Source organism: Myotis myotis, unplaced genomic scaffold (genome assembly GCF_014108235.1).
Source record: "Myotis myotis isolate mMyoMyo1 unplaced genomic scaffold, mMyoMyo1.p scaffold_m19_p_6, whole genome shotgun sequence".
Lineage (NCBI taxonomy): Eukaryota > Metazoa > Chordata > Mammalia > Chiroptera > Vespertilionidae > Myotis > Myotis myotis.
Window position 1 is genome coordinate 83683926 of NW_023416368.1, and position 11818 is coordinate 83695743.

An 11818-nucleotide genomic window follows, 5' to 3' on the forward strand; every position below is an offset into this window, starting at 1 on the left:
ATGACCTGCAACAGAGTCCCTCCCAAGAGATGTCAAACAGACACACCCATGGCCAGCTTCAGACAATATCCAACTGAGCAGGATCCAATTAGCTTCACAAGCTACAAATCCAATGGGAGATCTCAGCAGGCACCAGACCCTGCTGAGGCAAAATCTGCTTTGTGTGGTCAGCATTTGCACAGCAATTCCTACACATGGTTGATCCTCATGGCCCGCCAGCCTGAGGGTCCTCCACATAGGCACAAGCCAATAGCAATCAAGACTCAATTACAACAGCAGAGCTCCCACAACCTACACAAGGGAGTTTTCTGGAGCACCCACTTCAGGTAATCAAAAAGACTGTGACACTGGGTCCCACAAAACACCTACTACATAAGACTACACTGCCAATATTAGGAGACATAGAAGATCTACCTTTCATAGAAAAAAAACACACACAAAGATGCAGCCAAGATGGGAAGACAAAGAACATGCCCCAAATGAAAGAACAGAAGTTGCTGGGAAAAGTGCTGAATGAAATGGAGGCAAACAATATACCAGTTCTAGTTCAAAAAATGGTTATATATATGCTCAAGGAACTTAGTGAGAACTTCAATAGCATGAAAAAGGACATAGAAACCATGAAAATGAAAAAGTCAGAAGTGAGAAATGCAATATCTGAAAGAAGAATACACTAGCAGCTAATGCTCAACCACACCAGCTGGGCGCCAGATGGATTTTTTTTTTATATCTTCAGAGCATTTCACCCAAAACCAACAGAATATACATTCTTTTCAAGTGCATATGTAACATTTTCTAGAATAGACTACGTTACACACAAAACAAGTCTCAATAAATTTAAGAAGATGAAATCACATCAAGCATCTTCTCTGTCTATATGGTATGAAACTAAAAACATATTTAAAAAAACACACTAAAAAACAAATGGAGACGTGGAGGCTAAATCACATATTATCAAACAGTGAATGGATTAACAATGAGATCAGGGGAGAAATCGAAAGATACCTTGAAACAAGTGACAATGAGAACAAAGCAACCCAAAATCTATGGGACCCAGCGAAAGCAGTCCTAAGAGGAAATTCATAGCAGGCCCACCTGAAGCAAAAATAAAAATCTCAAATAAACAATATAACTTTACACTTAAAGGTACCAGAAAAAGAACAACAAACAAAAAAGCCTAATATGAGTAGAAGAAAGAAAATAACCAAGATCACAGTAAAAATAAATGAAATGCGGTAAAAAAAAAAAATTACAAAAAAATCAATGAAACCAAGAACTAGTTCTTTGAAAAGATAAAGATTGACAATTTTTAACCAGACTCATCAAGAGAAAAAAGTGGACCCAAATAAAGAAAGTCAGAAATGAAAGACAAGAAGTAACAACTGACTCTATGGAAATACAAGAGATAATAAGACAATATTACAAACAACTGTATGGCAACAAATTAAACAATCTGGATGACATAGATAAATTCCTAGAAACATACCATCTTCCAAAACTAAATAAGGAAGAATATGGAAATCTAAATAGACAGATAAAAGTAATGAAATTGAAGCAGTAATGTGAAAAGCTCTCAACAAACAAAAATCCTGGAACTGATGGCTTCACAGGTGAATTTGACCAAACATTTAAAGAAGAACTAACACTTAACTTCAAACTATTCCAAAAACATCAAGAGGAGGGAAGACATTGAAGCTCATTTTATGATGCCAGCATTATCTGAATTTCAAAAGCATTTCACGACATTACAAAGAAAGAAAATTATAGCCCATATCTCTGTTGAACATAGTTGCTAAAATTCCTCAACAAAATATTACCCAACTGAATCTAGCAATACATTGAAAAGTCCATGCGTAATGACTAAGTGGGATTTATTCCAAGGATGCAAGGTAGGTACAATAAAAACAATGTGATACATACATCACATAAATGAAATGGGGTATAAAATCACACGATCATATGAATAGATAAGGAATAAAACATTTGATAAAATCCAACACCCATCTATGATATAAACTCTCAGCAAAGTGGAATAAAGGGAACATACCTCAACACATATATGATGAAACCAGAGCCAACATTGTACTCAACAGGAAAAAACTAAGTGTTTCCCTTAAGATCAGGAAGAAGACAGGGATGTCCACTGTCACCAGTCTTATCAACATAGTACTGGAAGTCCTAGCCACAGCAATCAGACAAGTAGAAGAAATAAAAGACATCTGATTTGGAAAGGCAAATGTAAAACTATCATTATTTGCTGATGAGATGATACTGTATATTGAGAAACCTAAGGATTCCACCAAAAAAACTACTAGAACTGATAAATAATTGCAGTAAATTAGAAGGGCAAAAATAAATATCCAGAAATCAGTTGCATTTTTATATATCAACAATGAAATATTAGAAAGGAAAACAAAGAAAACAATCTGATTTACAATTGCATAAAAAATCCATAGGATAAAAAATTTAACCAAGGATATAAAAGACCTCTACTCAGAAAATTATGAAACACTTAAGAAAGAAATTGAAGAAGATACAAATAAATGGAAGCATACACTGTGTTTTTGGGTAAGAAGAATTAATATCATTAAAATTTCCAAATTACCCAAAGCTATGAATAAATTCAACATCATTCCTATCAAGATACGAACGGCATAGTTCACAGAACTAGAACAAATATTTCCAAAATGTATATGGAAGCACAAAAGACTCCAAATAGATAGAGCAATCTTGATAAAGAAGAACAAAGTTAAAGGAATCATGCTACCTGATATCAAATTATATTGCAAGGCTATAATAATCAAAACAGCATGGTACTGGCATTAAAGCAGACATAAAGGTCAATAGAACAGAATAAAGAGTACAGAAGTATGCACTCTTTATGGTCAATTAACACTTGACAAAGAAAGCAAGAACATACAATAGAATAAAGATAATCTATTCAAAAATGGTGTTGAAAGATTGGACAGATATCTGCAAAAAAACAAAACCAGACCTCCTTCTTACACTGCACAGAAGAATAAACTCAAAATTGATTAAAGACTTTAATTACAGATTCAATACCATAAAAGTCCCAGAAGAAAACATAGGCTGTAAAATCTTGGACATTTTTTGAAACAATATTTTTTCTGATATATCTCCTCAGGCAAAGGAAATAAAATAAAAAAATAAAAAAATGAGACTACATAAAACTAAAAAGTTTTTGCATAGCCAAGTATATCAACAAGGAAATGAAAAGACCCACTGACTGGGAGAACATATTCACCAATGATAGGTCTGATAAGGTTTACTATCCAAAATTTATAAACAACTTAAACTACTCAACAGAAAACAAACAAAACAAAACAAAAACAATCCAAATAAAAAACAGGCAAAGGCCCTGAATAGACAATTCTCCATAGAGGACATAATATGGGCAGTAGACATTAAAAGATGCTCAATGTTACTAATCATCAGATAAATGCAAATCAAAACCAAAATGAGTATATCACTTCACACCTGTCAGAATGGCTATCATCAATAAATCAATGAACAATAAGTGTTGGTGAGGATGTGGAGAAAAGGGAAGCAGGTTGGTACAGGCACTGTGAGAAACAATATGGAGTTATCACACAAAATTTAAATTGGAACTTTCTGATGGCCTAATGATTCCACTTCTGGAAATGTATCTGAAGAACCCTAAAACACTAATTTGAAAGAATACATGCAAACTTATGCTCATTGCCACATCTATATCATAAAAGGCCTGTGGTCATGACGCCGTAACAGCATCATGACCAAAACCGGTCTCCAGGAGGTGCATGGAGCACCTCCTGCAGGCCAGGACTCGTGGCTTGCATGGGGCTGGCAGGGCTCGCGCAGGGCTGGTCTGGGGTCCTGCCAGGGCGACGGGCCTAGGTCTCGCTCGATTTCACACACTGGGCCTCTAGTCCTATATAATAAAAGCATAGTATGCAAATTGTCCCCTCAATCAGGAGTTCATTGAGGAGTTTGACCAGGGGGCAGGGTCTGCCAGGGGAAGGGAGGGAGGCCCCTGCAGCAGCAGGTGGCTGGGATAAGGGAGGGAGTACCAGTCAGCAGCTGGCAGCTGCTAGGGACCCTAACTATGCAGGTATTTCATGCACTGGGCCTCTAGTTATTTATAATAGCCAAGGCATGGTAGCAGCCCAAGTGCTCATTAATATATGAGTGGATAAAAAAGCTGTGGTACACTTATACAATGGAATACTACTCTGTTATATTAAAAAAAAAAGAAATCTTACCCCTTGGTTATTTTTTCTTTCTTTTTCTTAATAAAAATTTTTTGTAGCTAGAGAGTATTGTGCTAAGTGGAAAAAAAGTACCGTGTAAGTCAGAGAAAGACAAGTAATCATATAATTTCACTTTTATGTGGAATCTAATGAACAAAATAAACTAACAAACAAATTAGGAACATACTCATAGATACAGAGAACAGACTGACAGTTGTGAAAGGAGAAGGGGGAGAAGGAGGTGGGTGAAAAGAGTGAGGGGATTAAAAAAAAAACAACAACACACAACCTCATAGACACAGACAACAGAATAGTGGTTACCAGAGGGAAAGGGTTGTGGGGGGAAGTAGAAGAGGGTAGAGGGTCCCGGCATAAATGGTGATGGAAGGAGACTTGACTTGGGGTGGTGAGCACACAATTCAATATACAGATGATGATTTGCACACCTGAAACCTATGTAATGTTATTAAGAAATGTCACCCCAATAAATTCAATTTTTTAAAAAGAAAAAAGACATAATGACTGCAGCCCTACATTTAGAACACAGACATCTGAAATTCTGTGTAGGATTTAAGAAAATTGTCAATTGGGTATATCAAAATAGGTGGTTGTCTAATGTAACAACATACATAATTTCTACAGAAAAAGTAGAACTGTGGCTGTCTTTCAAAATAAGAAAAGAAAAACCACATCTCAACACATGAAATCTAAAAGTTCTTATAGAAAAAATGAGGGAGATTTTATTTAGAAACATAAATCTTAAATGACAAACTAGAAATTAAATATTATCCTTGGTATAGGAAACATAATTATCCCTACATAGAATGATCAAGTCAATGAATGTATAGACATACAAATTACACATTGCATTCATCATTGAAAAAAAAAATGCTTGAATTTATAAAATCTCTGTTACTTGGAAGTTGGAAATGAGAAGTACAGGGGAGCTTTCTCCTGAGAAGAGGAAGGGCCCAAACATTAAAAAGTGCATTCCCTTTTCCTCTACTATTATCAACAGCAAGTCCTCAGGGATTGGGATAATGCCGAACCATTTGACTAATTATGAGCTCTGGGCATTGAGCTCCCAAGGCCAAGCAGCAATAGATAACCAGCTGTGCCTCCAGCCCTTCAGGTTCCCATCTCAGTCCAGGAGGCTTCACATCTGAGTCTTCTCCTCTCGCATCCACTGCATCAGGAGCCCATGACCAACTCTGTCACACTCCAGTCTTGATGGAACATGAACCTTCATTGCTTGCCAGGCAGGACAGGGGCAGTGGATTCCCACTCCTTGGTCAGACTCCAGCAGGGACAGAACTGCCCAGTGAGTACTGTGGAGGCGATGGATGGAGAAGGGACTGTCAGGAGCATTTTTTTTTTTTCATCATTAGGACAAACAGGAGACTTGGGACAAACTGCTGGGAGGGCACCCATATAGAAAGGTTCAGATATTTTTGACCTTATAGGTAGAATCTGAATGCTTGGAGGGAAACAACTGAGTCTCATTCATTTCTGATCCCCCAGGGCCTATACTCTGCTTGACAGAGACAACAACAATCTCTGCTAAGTATTGCATAGCCAGGGGTGGGCAAACTTTTTGACTCGAAGGCCACAATGGGTTCTTAAACTGGACCGGAGGGCCGGAACAAAAGCATGGATGGAGTGTTTGTGTGAACTAATATAAATTCAAAGTAAACATCATTACATAAAAGGGTACGGTCTTTTTTTTTTTTTTTAGTTTTATTCATTTCAAACGGGCAGGATCCGGCCCGCGGGCCGTAGTTTGCCCACGGCTGGCATAGACTCTTCCTTAGGTCTCAGAAACAGTGCGTGGGTGATAAGGCTTCCACACGCCCAGTGCTGTCTTTTCAGTAATTTTCCTCCTTCCAGCAATGGCTCCTCTCCTGGGACTGGCAGAGGACAAAACAGTGTTTGTGTGCATCTATGTCAGGGATTTTCTAAGAAACTTATCATTTTCCATTTAATAGAATCAACAGCATTTAAATACAAATAAAAATGGTGGAGATTTTCATTAAAAAAAAAAAGAGAGGAAAAGAGAAAGGGAAGTAAATCTTGTGTGGACTGAGACACATTTCAGGATTTCCACTCATTCCATGAGTGAATTACCTGTGACATGATAGGCTCTACCTCTCTCTGCCGTATCTATAATAATAAAAGCACAATATGCAAATTGACCAAACCACCGAACAGCAGAATGACTGTCTGGGTAACCTTCCGGACGACCACGCTATGACACGCACCTGCCCCAGATCAGCCAAGGCAGGTGCAATGTGATTGGTCGGGGGGTCTGCCATCACCCCACAATGACCCTTCAGAGGGAGACCCAGGCCACTGGCCAGTGGGGCGAACAATCAGGGGGCTCAGCGATCACCCCAAAGAGGGAGGCCCAGGCCATCCTCTGCGAGGTGATCGATGGGGAGATGGCTCTGAGATCAATCGCCTAACAAAGGGAGGCCCAGGCCACTGGCCGGGGGGTGATCAATCAGTGGGCTCTGTGGGGCAATCATTGGGGGCTCTGTGGAACCAGGGTGTGTGGCGGCGGGCTCTGGCAGTGCCAGAACAAGGCAGGTGCAGGAGGGGGCCGGGCTGCAAGGCAGCCAGGGTTGCGAAGGCCCCAGCAGCCGGGGCTGTGGAGGCCTACCTACCCTTGCATGAATTTCATACATCACACCTCTAGTAATAGAATAAAATGTCATCCTTCAGCTTTTCCTGGGATTGTCTTTCACCAAACAATCTGATTTTAAAACCATCACTGAACTTTTATTAAGGGCAAGCCTCTCTTTGGCGCCACACATTTCACAGAGAAGGGTGTTGTTCTTCCATTTCTATGCAAAAGATACCAGCAGAAAGGTGGAAGGACTTACATACACTTCCCATCTAGTGGGTGACAGCTGTGGGACTCAGACACAGGCCTCCTGATTCCCAGCCCAGGGCTCTGTCTCCTCCACTGCAGCACAATGATTGTTTCTTTCCAAACAAGGGCACCACCACCAATTCCTTCTCCTGGGATTTGGCAAGTTCATCTGTGGTTTGCAGGGACCTATTTTGCTTAAATATTGTGGATTGTAGGGTTTCCTATGGATAGTAATGCATTTTTCAGAGCTTTTTGTAAAGCTGAGATATGAAAACATCATTCCCTATACAAGATGGGTATTTTCATGGCTCTATCATGAAAAGACTATTGTTAGTCAGACTTCTGGGAACTTCCCAATTTTATAACTTGGCAATCAGAGCATGTAGTTGATTTTGTGTAATTATTATATTGGGAAAACAAGCGTAGATAATTAATAGTAATGTTGCCCATATACCAATTTTTTTCAACTTAAACAATTATCTTTTATGCATATGTCTTTAGAAAATTCTCACTTGTGTGATATGGAGAGGAGGCTTTAGAATTTTCTTAGTGCTGTCATAATAAAAAAAATTGAAAATAAAGTGAAGTTTATTCCTCAGGTAATACTATGCATCACTTAAAGTGCTGAAATTGAAGTATGTATTTCACAGAGACTTGAAAGCAATATTGTGGTAAATGAGAACTTAGGGAAAGTATATGTAGAATGAGAGTATTTAGGTAAGTTCTTTTTTAAATTTTTTAAAATTTCTTTATTGATTAAGGTATTGCATATGTGTCTTATGCCCCCATTGTCCCCCCAACACCTCCACTCATGCTCTCACCCCCCTGTTGTCTGTGTCCATTGGTTAGGCTTTTATGAATGCATACAAGTCCTTTGGTTGATCTCTTCCCCTTTCCTCCACCCTCCCCTACCTTCCCTCTGAGGTTTGACGGTCTATTCAATGCTTCTTTGTCTCTGGATCTGTTTTTGTTCATCAGTTTACGTTGTTCATTATATTCCATACATGAATGAGATCATGTGACATTTATCTTTCTCTGACTGGCTTATTTCACTTAGCATAATGCTCTCCAGATCCATCCATGCTGTTGCAAATGGTAAACGTTTCTTATTTTTTACCACAGCATAGTATTCCATTGTGTAGATGTACCACAGTTTTTTAATCCACTCATCTGCTGATGGGCACTTAGGCTGTTTCCAATCTTAGCTATGGTGAATTGTGCTGCTATGAACATAGGGGTGCATATATCCTTTCTGATTGGTGTTTTTAGTTTCTTGGGAAAGATAAGTTTTTAAGAAAACTGCTCATGAATACATATTCAATACTAATGTTATAAAAACATTGAAAGGAAAATGCATCCATCAAATGACAGAGTTTGCTTTTGGACAACTGAGTGTAGAGGAAGATCATGCAGGGATAACAAAATACCCTCAAGTTTTATCAATAATAAATAAGATCTATAGCACATATTATTAAATATTCATATTTTAATATGGGTAGTGGGTAATATGGTATTGATAGCAATTGAAAACATTAATATACCATTTATTAATAGCCTGGCAATGGTTCCCTGCATTGGCTATATGTTAGTAGGCCCAAAGGACTTATGTGTAGAAATTCTGATTTAATTGGCTCTCAGTTATGGCCCGCCCATCATTAAATTTTAAAGGATGCATTTTAAAAGGTAATTATAATAATCAACTAGTATTGATAACCAATGTTTAAGTATTTTTATATTTATAATTTAATTTTACTTTGTACAGCAATCCTATAAGGTCAGTTTAATTAATATAACCGTTTTACAGATGCAAAAACTGCCTAGGTGTTTGTAATAGTAGTTTTTGTTCTGTTTTCACTTTTGATTTTCCCCAAATTACATCATTTTTATGCAAAAAAAATAGTTTATTATGCTATGGCTTATGTAAAGTTAGGTAGTATTACAAAATAGAAATGATCAGATATATCCATAGGAATCTAGCATGTCACACAAAGGAAAAACTATTTTGACAAAGTAATTCCTCAGTAATTGCCTCATATTTTGACCTGTCAAGAGAAATGACCCTAGTTGCCTACAGGAGACTTATTTAGGAGAAATGGAATCCCTCTGTAAGGAAGAACTGAGCTGGAAAGCTCTTAAAGTGGCATAAGAAGGACAACTTAAGGTTTGAGGCCTTTTTTGGTTCTCAATTTCTCAACCATTCATTGGAAGGTTGGTTTTGATGAGAAATCAATTCTTCAAAAATGTTTGTGATTAGAGACAAATTTAAGAAGTGTTACCCATCCACTACAAACCAAAACAGTAAAGTACAAACTCAAACTCAGATGTTTCTCTGAGTTTGTGTATCACTTATTGGAAATAACCTTTCAAAAATAAAAGTATTCATTAAGTTAATTATTACTTAATCATTGGTGATTGTAAATTGATACCATCTTCTGGATCAGTGGTGCTTTATGATTTTGTGCACTTAACAAAAACATGCTTTTCAAAATATGAAGTCTACCAAGGCCAACTATTTATAATTTGAATTATATTTGAGAGGCTTTGACCAGACAACCCACACATTTGAGTGAGCACTTATCTCCATGGAAGATTGATGTCATAAAACCAAATAAAGATGTAAACCCTTAAAGATAATTGCCATGTAAAATTCTATCTATACTCATAAAAGAGTAACATGCTAATTAGACTGGGAGACCTTCAGGACAAAGCCATGGTGGCGGGGCGGAGGCAGAGGTGGTTAGGGGTGATCAGGCCAGGAGGGGAGGGCAGTTGGGACAAGCAGGCTGGTGGGGGGGGGAGGGTTGCTTTGTGGCTTGTCAGTAAAGTTGGGGTCGAGCAGGCCAGCAAGAGGGGACAGTCGGGGGGTGAGAAGGCCGGCTGGGGGTGGCGGGGGAGCAGTGGAGGTGAACAGGTCTGCAGGCAGAGTGGTTAGAGGCAATCAGGCAGGCAGGCAAGTGAGCAGTTAGGAGCCAGCAATTCAAAATTGGGCCACAGATACCTGGCCTAAACTGGCAGTTGGACATCCCCTGAGGGGTCCCAGATTGGACAGGTTCAGGCCAGGCTGAGGGACACGCCCCCCCCCCAGCCCAGTGCACAAATTTCATGCACCAGGCCACTAGTCTGATTACAAACAATTTATTTTAAGTTAGAATACAGTTAATGTGCTTTTAATTCTTCTCGATTACATTCCAAATTAGAGAATTTCTTATACTGCATTGGGGTGAGATAAAGTATGTTCAATTGCTTCTTAGTGTCTTTCAAATAAAATGATTTGTTTCTTAGAAAAGAATATTTCTCATCCTATATTTTCCTTCAAAAGTAGAAGGGTGATAGTTTATTCTGTTCATGTATTTGTTATTTCAAAATGTCATTTCTTCTCTAATATTCTTTGGCCCAGTGACTCTAAAGTGGGTGTATATAGAAACAGGTGAATAGGTCAGACATCAATAAGGAAAGAGTTCTAAAAAGAATTAATGACTGAGACATGTTGCTGAAGGTAATGGGGCAATTGTATATGAACCTTAATTATAAATAATTAATGTGTGAATTGCTTGAGTCCAACATATGGATGCCTGTAGACTTGTTTCATTTATTTAACTCTCTCTCTCTCTCTCTCTCTCTCTCTCTCTCTCTCTCTCTCTGTTTCTCCCTCCCTCTCTCTCTCTACCTTTTTCCAAAAATGTGTCCTATCTGCATAGAACCACAGAATCAAACAGGTGAATCAGAATTCTTCCTCCTGGGACTCTCAGATGATCCAGAACTGCATCCTCTTCTGTTTGGGCTGTTCCTGTCCATGTACCTGGTGACCATGCTCGGGAACCTACTCATGATCCTGGCTGTCATCTCTGACTCCCACCTCCACACACCTATGTACTTCTTCCTTTCCAATTTGTCCTTGGCTGACATCAGTTTCAGCACCACCACAGTTCCCAAGATGCTGGTGAACCTCCAGACACACAGCAAATCCATCACCTATGCAGGCTGCCTAACTCAGGTTACCCTTTTCCCTCTTTTTACATGTATGGACAGTCTACTCCTGGCTGTAATGGCCTATGACCGGTTGGTGGCCATTTGTCAGCCTCTACACTATTTAGTCATCATGAGCCCCGGCCTCTGTGGGTTGTTGGTCCTCCTGTCATTTTTCATAAGCCTTTTGGTCTCCCAGCTGCACTACTTGATGGTGTCACAACTTAGCTTCTGTGCAGATGTGGAAATCCCTCATTTCTTATGTGAACCTTCTCAACTCTTCAAACTTGCCTGTTCTGACACCTTCACCAATGACATATTGATCTACTTTATTGGAGCCATCTTTGGTGGTGTCCCACTCTCAGGGATCCTTTTCTCTTACTATAAAATTGTGTCCTCCATTCTGAGAATCCCATCATCGGGTTCAAAATATAAAGCCTTCTCCACCTGCGGCTCTCACTTGTCAGTTGTTTGCTTATTTTATGGAACAGGCCTTGGTGTGTACCTCAGTTCAGCTGTGTCATCTTCCCCAAGGAAGGATGCAGTGGCCTCAGTGATGTACACTGTGGTCACCCCCATGCTGAACCCCTTCATCTACAGCCTGAGGAACAGAGACATCAAGAGGGCCTTATGGAGGATGGTCCAAAGAATAGGCTGATCTCAATACTTGTGCTATCATTTTTAGTTCATTGGACTGGGACAAGCAGCAAAATCAAACATGTGCAACTAG

At 39.1% G+C, this 11818-nt stretch overlaps 1 pseudogene; it reads left to right on the top strand.

The window, feature by feature from the left end:
- Positions 1-11818, top strand: LOC118658543 (annotated as a pseudogene).